Source organism: Lycium barbarum, chromosome 3 (assembly GCF_019175385.1).
Source record: "Lycium barbarum isolate Lr01 chromosome 3, ASM1917538v2, whole genome shotgun sequence".
NCBI classification, from domain to species: domain Eukaryota; kingdom Viridiplantae; phylum Streptophyta; class Magnoliopsida; order Solanales; family Solanaceae; genus Lycium; species Lycium barbarum.
This window is the reverse complement of record NC_083339.1, coordinates 11,494,638-11,511,457: the sequence shown is the minus strand read 5'-3', so window position 1 is coordinate 11,511,457 and position 16,820 is coordinate 11,494,638.

Here is a 16,820-nt window from a genome sequence, read left to right as displayed (position 1 = left end):
ATACCTATGCATGTTCCCTAATGTCCATTTTCCTACTGATTTCAAGGTCACAAAGTTTGACAAATACGATGGACATGGTGATCCCGTGGCCCACTTGAAGAGGTATTGCAATCAATTAAGAGGAGATGGGGGTAAGCAAGAGTTGCTTATGGCCTACTTCGGTAAGAGTTTGACGGGTTTAGCCTCAGAATGGTTCATTGATCAAGACTTCACTAAGTGGCATATTTGGGACAACATGGCTCAAGAATTTGTCCAGCAATTTCAATACAATATAGACTTAGTCCCTGACAAGAAATCCCTAATCAATTTGAAGAAAAAATCTACAGAAATTTTCAAAGGAATTTTCCATTAGGTGGCGGGAGCAGGCTGCTAGGGTAAGACCACCGCTGAAAGAAAGTGAGGTTGTGGAGACTTTTATCCAAGCTCAAGATGAAGAATATTATCAACACATGCTCCCTGCCTTGGTCAAATCATTTGTTGAAGCCATTAAAATGGGGGAGATGACAAAAGATGGGATTAGAACAGGATGTATTATGAGTTTTGCTACCTTTAAATCCACCACATATGCAGTTCAAAGTGGGTCAAGAAATCTTGGGATAAAGAGCGATGGAAATTTTGATATTGCAATGATTGCATCTGGACGAAGTCAAGGTCCGAGGGGCCGCCATCGTCAATATACTCAGCCTCAACGTTGATCACCAAATTACACACAATGGCAAGCACCAACACCACAAAATCCTCATCCGTCTCCACAAAATTTCCGAGCACCATATAATCCCCGTTCTAGGCAAGAGTATGGAAGGAAACAGAGGCCAAGGGATAGTTTCACACTTATTGGAGAAACTTATACGATCTTGTTCTAGAAATTAAGACATTTAGGCATGATCACTCCTCTACTCGGGTCTACTTTTGACCCACATTCAAAAAGTTTTGATCCCACCGTATGGTGTGCATATCATTTTGATATTCAGGGACACAATACTGAAGACTGTCGCACTTTAAAAAAAGAAATAGAAAGACTGAATCAAGAAAAACTGATTGTGGTACAGGACAGCGACACTTAAAGCGTCACAAATAATTCTTTACTGGCACATGATGATGCATACTTCGTGGCAATGAGAGAGTTGGCTAAAGGGACCCAGAACCTATTTGTTGAGGATAATGTATTTGACATTGGTGAAGGTTCTAGTAGTGTTGATATGTAACTTAGCGGCTAAGGTATCAAGCTCAGCAATTGAGGAAGTCACTCCTTTTCCTATTTGGAAGGAGTACTGGTAGCTTGTTTTGACGATCTTTCTGTTATCCGGATTATTCAGGGTTGTAATCTGGGTTTTACTTTGCTTATTTTAATGTTCAAACCCTTCTATCCTTTTTGTTTAATGGAAAGAGAAAATTCGTTTTTGTCAAATTTTTAATTCATTTTGTTTAGTTTTCTTTGGTATAGTTTGTTTCAGGCTGGTTCTAGTGATATGGCATGCATGCGAATTTTTTGGTCAGATTTTAAAACCTGGTCTAGCCAGGGGACAAATGCACCAAAACTTGAAAATTGTGAAGAAGAACATTTGAGGAAACAAGCAGAGACAAGTATGAAGGAAAAGCGAGAGACAATATCCAACAATGCATTTGTTGTGAAGGGACACCATATGATTTTCATTTCTCATTCTCAAATTGCGTGTTTTGTACTTGATATTTTTAAGGATTGGTATGGCGAAGGCATTTCATTCTGCTATGTAAATGTTGTGTTACCATTTGTTACCGTTGTTGAGCCTTAGTTTTATTTTCTTTCATACCCCTCTTTTGGAATCGAAATAGAATTAGAAAAGAAAAGAAAAAAAAAAAAAGGACAACGAAAAGAAAAACAAAGAAGGAAACAAAATCACACAAACCACAAAAAAAAAAAAAAAACACAAGAAACAAGCTGCTTGAACTATGTCTGACCTGATTCTTATCTCAACAGGATACGTAGGCAACCCTACTCTGGGGTTCGACCCAATCAAAGAAAAATCAAATTTTCCCGTTTCAAAGAAACTGGGACAAATATTATTTTTCCTTTTGAGTCGATTCCAAAAGTTGTAAGTCTCACTCCTATTAATTTTGTGTTGTCTTCAAGCCTCCATGCCATCCTTTCTTTTCAACCCTATCCAAAAGCCACATTACAACTAAAGAAAAGACCTTCAGATCAATCATTGAGAATGTCAAGGCTGAACACGCTATGAGTATAAGATATTTGCATAACGGGCATCACCTGTTTGCATTAGCATAAGAAAAGTGGAAGAAAAAATGAAGATGAGAGAGTCTTACTGGTGAAAACCTTCACAGGCACCATAGGGCGATGGGGAGTTGAGAGAATTGAAAATAAGAGAGTCTTATTGGTGAAAACCCTCGCGGGCACCGTATGGCGATGGTAAGATGAGAGACAAACAAATGACAGAGGCTTAGTGGTGAAAACCCTTCGAAGCACCTCTGGCCGAATGAGAGTCCTGAATCTGTTGAAGAGAGGTCGGGATATGAAACCTTAATTTCAAAATAAGTTATGAGAGCACAACAGGAGTTAAAGGATAGATTGGTTGAACAGATCTGGCTGCTCAATCCAAAATTCATGTCATGACCATTGGAGCCAGCTACCACATTCAGATAAGTGTCCCTTACCTTAAGAACTCAAGAACACTTCCATTCCAAGATCCCTTCGCCTTGAAGTATCCTCCAAAGCTTCTACAAGAAGAAGAGACAAGCTTCAACAAGACTTTGAAAACCCTAGGCACTTGATTCTCACTTTTTATCTTTGATTTATCTTGGGTTTACTTAGGAAATGTCTGAGAGGGTTTCTAGAGGTCTCTAGGGTCTTTTGGGAATGAAAACATGAAGGAAAACGAGCTTGGACCTTTTTAAACACTTAAAAACATTCCCACCGCCTCAAATGTACGCCCTCCATGTACGGGTGTACTTCCATGTACGTCCCATACCTTTATCATGTACTTGGACCCTAAAAAATCCAGCAGCCTTCCAACTTTTAGAAAATGAGGTATGGGACATACTTTTTTTGTACGGGACGTACTTTATTTTTGTACGGGACATACATGATCCCTTACTTCTCAGATTTACGATCTGTCAGTTGCATTGGAAAGACGACTCTCAGAACTTGAATTTACATAGGTTATGAATTTCATAACTCATCGTATGCTAGAAGATATACCTCCCTAAAGTTGGATCAAAATTCTGCCAGGTTTTTCCGGATTTTTCACGAACTTAATTCCTTTGATTCACTTGACTCCGAAACCTTTAAATAAAGACAAGTAACTTCAAGTATTCTGAAAAGCTAATATCTTTTCTTCGACGAAGTTACAAATTCAGAAATCGTCTTTTGAATGAATGTGAACCATTTATGAAGAAGTAACTTAATTCTTCCACTCCGCATATACTTACGATTTAGAGATTACACAGATTGATTGAGGAGAATTACAAGTTTTATTCTTGGCATTAAATAATAAGGAATAATATCAACAATCCCCCACTAAAGCAAAGATAAATAATAGGAACAATTTCTAGGCAAAAGAAAGGAATATGTACTTAAGTATCAATATCTTTCGATTTGAATTGACACATAGTGAAATGAGGCAACAACAAATATCCACAAAGTGAAGTACTCTTGAACTAAATGGACATAAGTTGAGACCCCCACAACATGTACCATATCCTTAAATTTCCTGCAAACTCTACAATACTCACAGTGCTTTTATGGCCATGCACCAAATCTCGGGTCTCATGAATGCTCTAGAAAAACAGCCCAAGTTTTTCATAAAAGGAGGCCAAACATTTACACTCACGTAGGTGATTCCATCAAGTCTATCTTCAACATAGACTACCATAAGGCCATAGAATCATTAAGAGCAAAATAAGCTCAATCTTTCTCATATCAAGCGGTAAATCCATTCAGTGCTTCTCAATAGCACCACCACAACGGGTTATGGAAACATTAAGAGTAAAACTCAAGTAAATCAATCAAGTGCGTCTCAAAAGCACCACCACAACGGGCTATGAATTATGAGTAAAACTCAACCTTATAAATCACTACCATACGCCATAAGGATAGGATATGTAGTGCATATTGATGGCCTATATGGCTTCGTTTGACCAAAAAGGGGTATCCACCATATTACCTCAGTCCATGGGCTTTAGCCCTACCCCCTCGACGTTTTAAGAATTATTTTCCTTACCAAACCCTTGGTTTAAGGATCTATCAAATTTCTTTTGGACCTTACATATTCCAAGAGAGTAACACCATGTTTTAACAACTGTTTCACTGCACCATGTCTGATGCGAATATGTGTCTCCTTTTTTCATTGTACACACTGTTCTTGGCAATCCCAATTGCCGCCTATGAGTCACAATGTAAAGAGACTGGTGTTGCTTGTTCCCCCATAATGAAACATCGGCCAATAGATTTCTCAGCTACTCGACTTCTTGCTTCATCATTGTCCATTACTCAGTTTGCATCACAACATCCTTCTAAAGACAACATAAATTTTATTAAATGCAAATATCAATAGTATCTCTCAAGTACTTTAACAAATAATGAAGAGCATCCTAATAGGGTTATGAGTATACCTGCTCTATCTGCTAACAACATAAACTATATCAAGCCGAGTATAATTCTTGAGAAAAATTACACTACAAATTACTTTAGCATATTCAATCTGAGAAACACTAGAAACTTTATTCTTTCTCAGTGTATGTTAAAAATTTAGGGAATCCTCGCAGGAAGTACATCAAAACAATCAAACTTTTTCCACATTTTCTCAATACAATGAGACTGACATAACGAGAAGTTGTTAGCAGTTTTTCTTTTTTCCTAAAACTACATCTGCTTCTCCTAAGTCTTTCATTTCAAATTAAGAAGATAAAAAGTTCTTTGTTTCATTAACAACATTGACACATAGTGCCAAATATTAACATGTCATCCACATATAAACATATAATCACACAATCTGATCCTACCATCCTGGAATAAACACAGGTGTCAGATGTATCAACAACAAACTCATTGTTTACTAACACATTCTTTATCCTTTTAACAACCATGGTTAATAGCCATTGTTATAATATTATAATAGACCCTTTATTAGCATTTGTAACAAACCACATTTAACTAGCCATTAATAGACTTTGAGTTCTTGTACTCAAATGGCCACTGCCCATTGATCAATAGCCTTGAATGACAGTTACAAAATGTTGAGAATATGGTTTGTAACAGATAGACATCAACCTCTTTATTTTCTCATATTCTTTAATCTCTTGATTGTCATACGTTGGAGCATTTTAAGTAGCCATTTGATGGGGTGGTTGTTCTTGCCTATAAATATTCAAACCTTTTCTTTTGGAAGAGATAACACCTAGAAAAACTCACATTTTCATTTATCAAACATACTTTACAAGAGGCATCAAAATTATTATAAAGGTTCACCAACCTTAGGATAATATTTAAATGTAAATACTATTTATTCACATGGTCAAAAAATTATAGAACACCAATCAAGTATAGATATGATCCTTCCAATTTAAATATTTCATATCATTCCATAACTTGTAGTTAAACTCTACATGATCTTTTATGCAACAAATTCACGTTAAGATATAATGAAATTGCAAATCACCATAAGCATATCACATATGTTACGCATTTAAAGATCATCACAACATGAATCATCTACCCTAACATTTATATCGCTAATATTTCGTAAGAAACACATGAGTAGATTTATAATAAATAGGAGTGGAGTTCTAAGAAAGTAGAACCCAATTTTTGTCACATTCCTTTCTTGCATTTTTTAGTTGTCTTTATCTTCCAATTAAAATATGACAATTCCATTCCCAAAAAAAATTATTGTTGTCTCGGTTTTCTTCATGTATACCAAGTGCAAGATTCATCATCTAACTTTGGCATTAATTCACTATTCATTTATTAATTTTTCTAAAACTATGCTCACGCAGTTTAAGGGATACTGCAAAATAGGAATGGTTTCCAATTAACTCAAAGTTAAGACGTAAATCATATCTCTTTAAAAGGACCTCCATAACTCACACCTTTTCAACATCTACCCTTAATAACAATTAACAATCATAACTCTCATTTTTCATGTCCATAATTCCAAACACTTAATATTTGAGTTAATGACACTTTAGGAAGTTTCACCATGTATTCTTCTGTAAGTTATTTCCTTTTTCTTAATAATTGTTTATGATGGACAAACATTTCTCAATTTCAAACATTTTAAATTAAGGCATCCATCATAAGGAATGAATCTATACATTTTTTTTTCATGACCACATTCTTAGAGAGGAAATAAATGTACTTTACCTTTCATCACTAAAATATGTATAAAATTATTTTACCTCTCCATATCTTACTGATTAATATTGTATAAAATAAATCGCTTTCAAATTGTTGGACATATTAACAATGTCAATCAGAAAATGAACAAAAGGATAGAATCAACTCATCAAATTAAATCGTTGTGTCGTGGCAAACCATTGCCTTGAAAGCTATTTCGGCCCGACTCCGGTGTAAATCATTAAGGCCGGTCACTCCCCAAAGTTTCATAGCACTCCCATTCAAGTTGCACAAAATAATTGCCTAGAAATTCACGAAGAAAGGAAGTCAATGAAGGATAGAGTATTTGAGATAATGAGAATTGGTACATGTTTAGTTCACAAATGATGCTCCTTAAATAAGCATATCATCTACGTTTTCATCCATCAGAAAGATGTAACTTCCCAAATGAGGTTAACTGAATAAAACATTTACTTGCTTTAATGACAAAATTGTCATAAAGACAAGTAACTTCAAGTCTTCTGAAAAGCTAATATTTTTTCTTCGACGAAGTTACAAATTCAGAAACCGTCATTTGAATGACTGTGAACCATTTATGAAGAAGTAACTTAATTCTTCCACTTCACATATACTTACGATTTAGAGATTACACAGATTGATTAAGAAGAGTTACAAGTTTTATTCTTTGCATTAAATAATAAGGAATAATACCAACAAGGTTCTTCAAACTTAAATATCTGATGTTAGAATTTACATTAATGTTAATCGCAATATTATTTACAATAATATTTTTCCTTTCGAATTTATTCATTGTTGATATATTGATTGTTTTTCTTCATATAAAAGAGTCAGCAACAAAAATCAACTGTCCAATCAAGATAAAGCCAAAAGCTACATTAATATTTGTCACAATAACAAACAATTTAATTGTAGTGAAAGAAAAGGTCATTAACGTCAGTCATGACAAAACTAGAAAGTTCTGAACGTTAAATTTCATTCATTCAATTGTCAGTATGCAAGTACGGAAAAGTCAGATATGCCATGTATACTTGCGTGAGGGACTCATTAAGTGACAAGTGGACTGTAGGCCTCTTCTCTACTTTAAGGCTAAGAATAGCATCAAGAAGAGAGAGAAATATATTAATCTGTATAATAGTGATATGGTTCCAACAGAATTGTGCTAAATAAAAATATATTAAATTGATGGTTCCATGCTTGTTCATTCCAAAGAGAAAAGTAATTGACTTTTCTTGTTCAGCTCAATGTTCCATCTTCTTCCTTCTCAACTAAACAATGACAAATTCTATTCCAACCAATATTTTCAAAAAATTAAAACTACATGTCTAGCTATGGTAGATTAAACATTGAAGATTTCTTTGAAGATTGGTGTTCAATTTTGGTTGTCATCCTTACTGATACTAAAATAAAAAGTTGACATCTGTTACAAAAAAAGAATCAAAAATTAGTTCTAGATCTTGGTTTTTTCTGTCTAAATCTAGCTCAATTACTTGGATCTTCTCCTGCCAAAGAAATAAACACTTTGTCATCTCCTTATTTCTGTTGTAAGTCTTTGCTCCTTTTCAAATACCAAAACCTTTTGCTACGACATATGAATTATAGGCATTGTATGCTTCCTCTTCAGAATGAAATTTCATACCAATCTCAAAGACAAAGTTCTTGTTAATGTTATAAACTCTATGTGCTCTTGTGGAATATTCTTGATCGTTAACATTGAAATCTGCAACAATAATATTTAGGTTATAAGTATCGAAACTCAGGAACAGGTAAAATATTAATAAAATCTGGTTAATATAGGACCTCCGTACTTCAATTAAGAGAATCTCATATAAGTGAAATATATTACCTTCTTGGCCAGAAGGCCCTTTATCAACATGTGCATCCTCAATTTTTATTTGAACCACAACCTGCACAAGAAAAAAATTGTACATTAAAGACTACCTATTGCCAAAAGTTACTAGTATATAAAAATATCAATATATACTTTTTGTGATGTTATAAAGACTCTACTTAAAATATATTTGAATATGTGATTCTCCAGTAGTTTTGAATGTCATTTTTTGGATCATTATTTGGAGTTGGTCTTATTTCTATTTTATAATAAGTAATGTTTTTATATTGCAGGATCTTCCCAACAAGCTATGAAGGTCCTGCATGAAAATAATGAATGACATACAAAGGTTTGGACCAAAACAATTTGAAAAAGAATGTACAAAGGTGCTTCACATCAGTGAGCATTAGATGATCTTGTACAAAAATAAGCAACATTTTGTTTTCAAGTTGTGCATAAAATATTTTATCCTGATGGTATATATGTACCAAAATAAGGTTCAGCTGAAACTTTGGCAAGAGAATGTGATTGCACAAATATAATTTATTTGAAGAGAAAAAAAAGAGAAGAAATAAGTTCATAGATTTATACATTTAGAAGAGTGTTTCTTGTAACTTTACTTGACTTTTGGATATATCTTGAGAGTGCACTAGCAATGGTGTATTTTTCTTTGGGTGAAATTTACTTTACTTGATTTAGATGTGATCTGTAAAGATCCCAAACAAAAGGAGGGAAAATGGTATCTTGTTTCCTCTATTGTACGTTTTCTTTTTGTTTTTACTTTTTTTCAATTGGTTTCATTTGCAAAAGTAGAGAAGGGGCCCGCAATCCAAGTGTCAAAATATTAATGGAGCCTCACACACCTTTTGTTGATTGTGCCTCACCCATAGTAAAACTATTCTGCGGTTTAGTATCTGATTTTGCTATTTAGCGGAGTACACAAAGCTTTTGTATAAAATTTATCAACTCTAACTGCAAGGTTAATACTACCTCAATTCATTTTTATTTGTTCACTATTATTAAATCTAAATTTTTACTTTACTTATTTACTTTAACATATCCTTAACATTAACTATTCATTCTCCAAATTATTTCCCAAGACCTTTTGAAATACTAATAGTCATGGATATTATGATAAAATATGCACATAAAAAATTGAATGTAACTTAAATAATCGCTCCATCCGTCCCAAAATAAGTATCACAAGAGTAAAAACAAAAAGACCAAAATAAGTGTCACCTTAGAAATTCAGGACAAAAATTGACAGATATTTTCAACCATGCCCTTAGCATTAAAGAAGTAGTCCTCTTTAATATTGCTCAATTCTAAAAAAAACATCTAGTAATAAATAGGGATAGTTTAGTAAACTTCACATTATATTTATTAATTTTTTAATGGACGTGACCCGTGAACTTCTTTTCCCGAAGAAGAAGCAATGACGATATCTGGGGAATAAGCATCGGCTAACTCTGTGCCAGCAGCCGCGGTAATACAGAGGATGCAAGCGTTAACTAAGGTGACACTTATTTTGGGACGGAGAGAGTATTGACTTGGAAAACCCCTTTAGGAGCCATAAATATAATGACAATTTTACTATATCACCTCTGACTATAATTAAGTTATCTATTGGTTGAAATCAATTAAACATGCTTTAAAAGTTGTGCAGTCACTAACAAATCCTTGCAGTTTCCAACTCAATAATTAATAATAAGGGAAAAATAGGTATGAAATGATAAATTATCTCTTGGTTTTCCTGTACAAGTAAAAATAGACATTTATTTTTAGTATACATGGCAAGTAAAAAATGGACGGATACAACGGGCGATTTGCACGATTGCCCTTATTCAAGGGTGGTCTTTAATTTTTGCCCCTCAAATTGTTGGTCTTTAATTTTTGTCCTTCGCCTAAAAACTCATGGGTTTCGGATTCGAACCCCTGCTCAGTCAAAAATTAAAATAAAATCGTAACGTAGAGTTTGAATTTGCAAGACAGACTTTGCCTGCAAAACAGTACCTTAAAGCAGGCAAAACTCTCCTTTAAGGTAGAGTTTGCCTTCAGGCATAAGGCAAACCCTACCTTAAGGTACAGGCTGAATCCAAAAATCTGTCTTGTGAATAATTTTTTAATCTTTGATACAATTCCTACAAGGAGGTGGGCCACGCAAAACCAAGTTCCAAGGGCAGAGGCCCAAGACAGACTTAATTCAAAAGAACTTTGAAACCCAAGACCGCCCATTTCACAATTTGAACTACTTACTATTCTCAACGGTCCCTTTCATCTATCAATCACAAATCACACACACAGTGTCACAAAATTCGGGTCACTGATCCACACTCAGTACAAACATTTTGGCTATAATTAGTTTCGAATTACAATGTTAGTGAATAGAACTTAAACCCTAATGTAAATGGAATGCTAAGCTAGGTATTTGGTATAATATTGATTAAAGGGACCATTTTGATATTAATGGAGCTCAATTCTTTGTAGTATTAGGGAGTTTTTGGTATTAAATAGTTAAAAATCCTCAATTTCTGATGTCATTAAACTGATAGTTTAATCTGAGTTGTTGTCTATTGAAAAATTAAGTACTTTGTTGAACAAAACTATAGTTTTAAATGCTAATGTTATATACTATACTATTGTTGTTAAATAAACAGGTGTTGGGTTTTATTGATAGGTTGAATGGGAAATTGAGGGAAAAGAAGTGGAGGGAAAATGAGTTGTTCCTTCTTGCTTTATGAAATAAGCATTTGTCCCTCATAGGTGGTGGAAAGAAAAATTCTCCTGCTTAAAAGTAGAAGCACTCCTTCTTGCTGCTAAAGGGTCAAGAAGAGAGTCTCCCCTAGCGCTGTCGTAGTCGCTCCGCTCAGCTTCGGATTTGGATTTGGTGATATGATTGATTGATAATATTTTTGGCAGCCTTTTCCCAACCAATGCATTAATGGCTATAGTTAATACTCAGAGTATTACTTACGAATTTTTTGATATTCTCTATTCTTGTACTCACTTAAAAGTTTTCTTCTGTGTGTTATACTGTCGTTGAGTGGTTCACCTGACATCGGAGTTTTTGGTACCGATACACCGGTGAGTAAGATCGTTCTATCCTGGGAGGATATATTCCATTAACCTCGGGTACTTGAGGGGAATAATTTCCTTAAGGACACACTGTGCATTCAGTGGGCTCGATTTTCTTCCTGAAAATTATTTTTCGGATACTGTTTTGATATTTTTCAGTTTCTAGTATATACTTTCTGGTTTTACAAAGTTTACTGCTTTCTGGAATTTTTTTTTTTCCAAATTTATCGTTTCAATATATTTTCATAATACAGATTACTAACAATCTTAAGGAAATTATTGTTTATATATTTATATTAATCTGTATTCTGTTTTGGAGACTAAAACCTTCTGGTTTTCTACTCCGTTGGAATTTTTCTAGTCCAACTTGAAGAACATAAAAACTTCGTTGGATTATTAAAGTTCATAACAGTGACGAAATTTGAAGAACATAAAAACTTCATCGTGAAACAGATTCTGAATCAGTTTGGAAAAAGGAAAAAATAAAAAATAAAATATATATATATATATATATATATATATATATATATATATATATATATATATATATATATATATATATATATATATATATATATATCTTTTCTGTTTACTGTTCTGTTTCATTTGCCATTTATTAAATAGTTTGTCAATTATTGACAGTGAAGAATGAAAACAGAAGTGATGTTAATGCTCCTAATGGAACTGCAACTGTTGGTGCGACTGTTAATGCGATTGTTGGTGCGATTGTTGGGCTGACAAATGTTGCATCGTCAAGCCGTCCAGCTGCTGCACACGCGATGGCACCAGCAGAGAAACTAGTAAAGTTTTCTGGTATCAACTGTTGACACCCAATTTTGTCCCTCCTTTATTCCAGTTTTATTTCCTTGGGCTTTCTGAATTTATTAACAATCTAAATATTTTATTTTCACTACTATTTTTTATTTTTACTACTATTAATATCATTACTTTCATTTTCACTATTTTACTATCAACATTACTTTCATTACTTTATCACAAATTTTAAATGGTTCGTCATTGTTTCATTTTAGGATTTGTACTCGTTAAATTAATTTTTCACTTTATACACACTAATTACTATTTGTCTTCACATAATATATATTGTACTAATTATTAAATTAGAAGCCCAATGGAATAATTAAAATAGGGGAGAAAAGATCAACATTTTTCGGCCAATTAATGGCCCAAACGGACCAGCCCATTACCACTATTTCTAATTAACCCTACAATTAGCCCATCACCCAATATTCCTAATTACCTAATCGGCCCATTATCCGTTCCACCGATCCAGCCCAACAATACCTTACCCACGACCCGACCGGCCCAACCCATCTCCCTTCACTTATTCATCATCAACCCTAACAAAATTAGCAACGCCGCATATGGTCAATCTTCTCCTCTTTCCATTTTCAGACAAACTGCCATGCTTCCTTTCAACCATGGCAGATCCGTGCCCTTCATTTTCGTGCAATACGCATAGCTCCTCCGTCCCTTTCTCTCTCCCCTCTCCCACTTTAGCAAAACGTAGACCCCTTTTAGAGAAAGCAATCCATGTCTACCCCATTTCCACACAAAATCGTCCGTTCCTTTGGCTTTACGTACTTAGTCTGTCGTTGAAAGAGAGAGCCTTCCCATTTTTTTCATTTCAAACACAACAGATTCAAAAAGAATAGAAAAATTGAACCATTTTCGGTAACCCCGAATCAAATCACGTGAGTGAAGCCCTCCAACGTTCAGATTTGAAAGGAATTCAATTTCAAATCCCACCCAAAAATGAGTGAAAACCCTAGTTTCATCTACTATAAATATGGACATAGTCTTCAGCTGACGGGGACGAAAAATTATCATCAAGATTGCCTCACTCTAAAAAAGAACAGACAACGTATTACTCTATTTCACTTCTCAGTTTGAAACTTTAGTTACTTTAATCGGGTTCGGGTTCGTTCGAGTTCGAGCATAAATCCGAGACCCCGACGTCCCATTTCACTGCACCACGAACAGGTAAAATCCGACACATTTTAACTTACTGTTCCGTTAGAATTCCGTTAGTATAGAAAATCATGTTGTGATGTCTTGATTGCTACCATTTCACTCAAATATGTGTTTAATGTTACTGATTGGATTGGTTTATACACTAGCGCATTTTTATGTTTATTATCGCTGTATGACCTTGTTCCAGTGTGTGTTACGTTTTGTTGATGTTTTAGATTAGATTTTCCTTTCTTCATTTATTTTCTGTATTTAATTTCTGCTCCGTGTTTGTATGATTAGTTTAGTTTATTTGGCAGATGTTGTTTAGTTTGGCATGCTAGTTTATTAGATTTGTATATTTTAAATCAGATTAATTGTATTTAATCATGTATTATCTCACTGTTAGCTCAGTTGCTAGAATGGTTAATATCAATCTGCCACTTAACATGTTTAGTTTATTGTCTTAGCTTAATTATTAGACTAGTCTTGCTGTGTTTTCTGGCTTAATCTGAGCATTATTGCTATGTGTTCAAATCAATTCATTTTCTTGGTACTATTAGGTTTAGCCTAAACCTACCCATGCCTAATTTAGCTAGTCTGCAAGTCTGTTCAGATTTCCTCCCTGTTTAGTGTGACGGATAGTCTGGTTGAGCATGTGTAGTCACTTATCCACGACTGTTCAGGTTGTTCATGTTTAAATGTTTCTTAGCTTGGTTAAATATAGTCAAATATGGTTTATTCAAGTCAGCATGAATCAGTAGAATGACTATGTGTTTAGTTTGAAGGCATAAGATAACCTGCTCTTTGTTGAATCTATTAAACCGAAGGAATTAACAAAACTAGCATTTTTCCTTTAACAGACTTGGGCTGTAATTTGTTTTGACGGGATTATTGATGATGAATACAATGCTTCAATGTAGAACCATCTGCTACTTTGTCATGTCCTTGATTTGTTGCAAGAACCACATATAGTTAGACTAGTTCAGGTCTTTTTGTGCCTATGTCCGTAAAAAATGATCAAGTTTGATGTTTATGCCGGATATGACTATGTAAACATTTTTCTCTTCCCACATTCCGTTTCTCAGACTGCTTCTGTCTTTGCACCATCTTGCATGCTAATAGATTCATCAGCCCTTTAAATGCTATTAGACATAGAAGTGATTTCTAACCTTTATCTTTTTTTAAAAAAATGTACACATCGGAAAAATGGAGTCCCAATTCGGGACACGTCATCTTCCGCATTCAGTGTTGGGCAAAGCCTAACGAAATCTCTTCGAGTCATTCCCATCAACCCAATCTGCAGCAATATGTGACAAAAGGTCTACTGGGCCAAAGCCCACACGGCAAACTATAAGATGGCAACTTTAAAATGGGCCGAGTCCATTTAAACATATGTGTTTTCCGTTACTTTATTTTTGCACATCTATCTGCTTGTTTTTCACTTTATTTGCATTGGAATGATTTGATCTCTAATTATGTGTGTTCTGTTAGAAAAATTAGCAATACAAAGAAGAATAAGAGTCCCTTTGTTCTTTGTCATCATTCTTTAGTACTAAAAGATATATCTGAAATGAAGAATCAACAAACAAAAAATATGTTTACCGAACTCATATGTTTACCGAAAAAATATGTTTACCGAAAATATAGCAATATAAAAAAATATGTTTACAAACAAAGAATCAACACCAAATTCACATTCATTACTACCTTTGAAATTTCATTCTGCCCTTTTGAAACTCCACAATACATTTTAGTCACGGCCTTTAACTTTTAAACACTAATTCCCATTCTTAGTTTAAATCAACTACCTTATAGGTTAATACTTATATTTTACACTTTAACTAGTCTAATTAATTCACCTAAGTTCGGTCGGTTAACCATTTTTAATGGATCTTAGAGGATGCCTAATACCTTCCCTCTAGATTAGTTGAACCCTTACCTAGAATCTTTTTGGTTTCGTAGACTTTAAAACAAAATCAACTTTAGATAACTACTTTAATTAACTTTAGGTGCCCTAATTCACCATAATTAATTAGGTGGCGACTCTCTTACTTTAATTAACCCCGGAATTACCGGGATGTTGTAAACTATTTTGACTTCGGTTAGAATAGGGTATAACATCAACTTCAAAGAATAGCAGCAAAAAATGTTCTTCTGGCTGACTACTCTAGGCATGCAGAAGTTCACAAATGAAAATCCTCCTGCTACTGAAGAAGGAATTCCTGAAAACTAGCGCTTTATGATTACTGAGGCTTGGAAGCATGCAGATTTTTTGTGCAAAGGATACATCCTTAGTGCACTAGATGATGATCTGTATAATGTCTACAGTTCTGCCAAAACTTCAAAAGAATTATGGCTTGCACTCGAAAAGAAGTATAAAGCTGAAGATGCATGCTTGAAAAAATTCGTGGTTGCCAAGTTTCTTGACTACAAGATAACAGACATTAAAACTGTTGGAACCCAAGTTCAAGAACTCCAAGTCCTTATCCATGACTTTATTGCTGAAGGTATGGTGATCAACGAGGCATTTCAAGTGGTTGTTGTGATTGAGAAGTTGCCTCGTTCATGGAGAGACTTTAAGAACTATCTGAAACACAAGCGTAAGGAAATGTCGGTGGAAGATCTTATGATTTGCTTGAAGATTGAGGAAGATAATAAAGTTGCTGAAAAGAAGCTGCGTGAAAATTCAACGATTATGGGAGCGAACATCGTTGAAGAAGCTACTCCAAAGAATAAGAAAAGGAAGAAACCTTTTGGAAAGAGTAAGGAGCAGAACAAGAAAAAATGCAAGGGCAATTGCTATAATTGTGGGAAAGCTGGCCACAAAGCCCCAGATTGTCGTCTCCCAAAAAAGGACAAGAAAAAGGGACAAGCCAATATGTTGGAGAAGAATGATGACATGGATGATCTGTGTGCATTGCTATCAGAGTGCAATTTGGTTGGAAACCTAAAGGAGTGGTGGCTTGATTCTGGTGCCACTCGACATGTTTGCGTTGTAAAAGAAGCATTTGCAACCTGCGCTCCCGCTGGACCCGAAGAAAAACTGTTTATGGGAAATATTGCAATAGCCAAGGTTGAAGGATATGGGAAGATACTTCTGAAGATGACTTCCGGCAAGGTGCTGACTCTCAACAACGTTCTGAACGTTCCAACAATTAGGAAGAATTTAGTTTCAGTCGGACTACTCGTCAAAAACGGGTTTAAGTGTGTGCTGGTTAGTGAGAAAATTTTAATAAGTAAGAATGATATGTTCATAGGAAAGGGCTACCTCACCGAGAGCTTTTTCAAACTAAATGTAATGGTTGTTGACAGTATTAATAAGAATTCAGCTTCGTCTTACTTATTGGAGTCAAGTGATTTATGGCATGTTCGTTTAGGACATGTCAACTACAAAACCTTGCGAAAATTGATTAATTTAGAAGTATTGCCTAAATTCGAGTGTAATAAATCAAAATGTGAAATCTGTGTTGAATCTAAGTTTGTTAAACATCCATATAAGTCTATTGATAGGAGTTCAAATCCTTTAGACTTAATCCACACAGATATATGTGATATGAGGTCAATACCATCTCGCGGTGGGAAAAAGTATTTTATAAC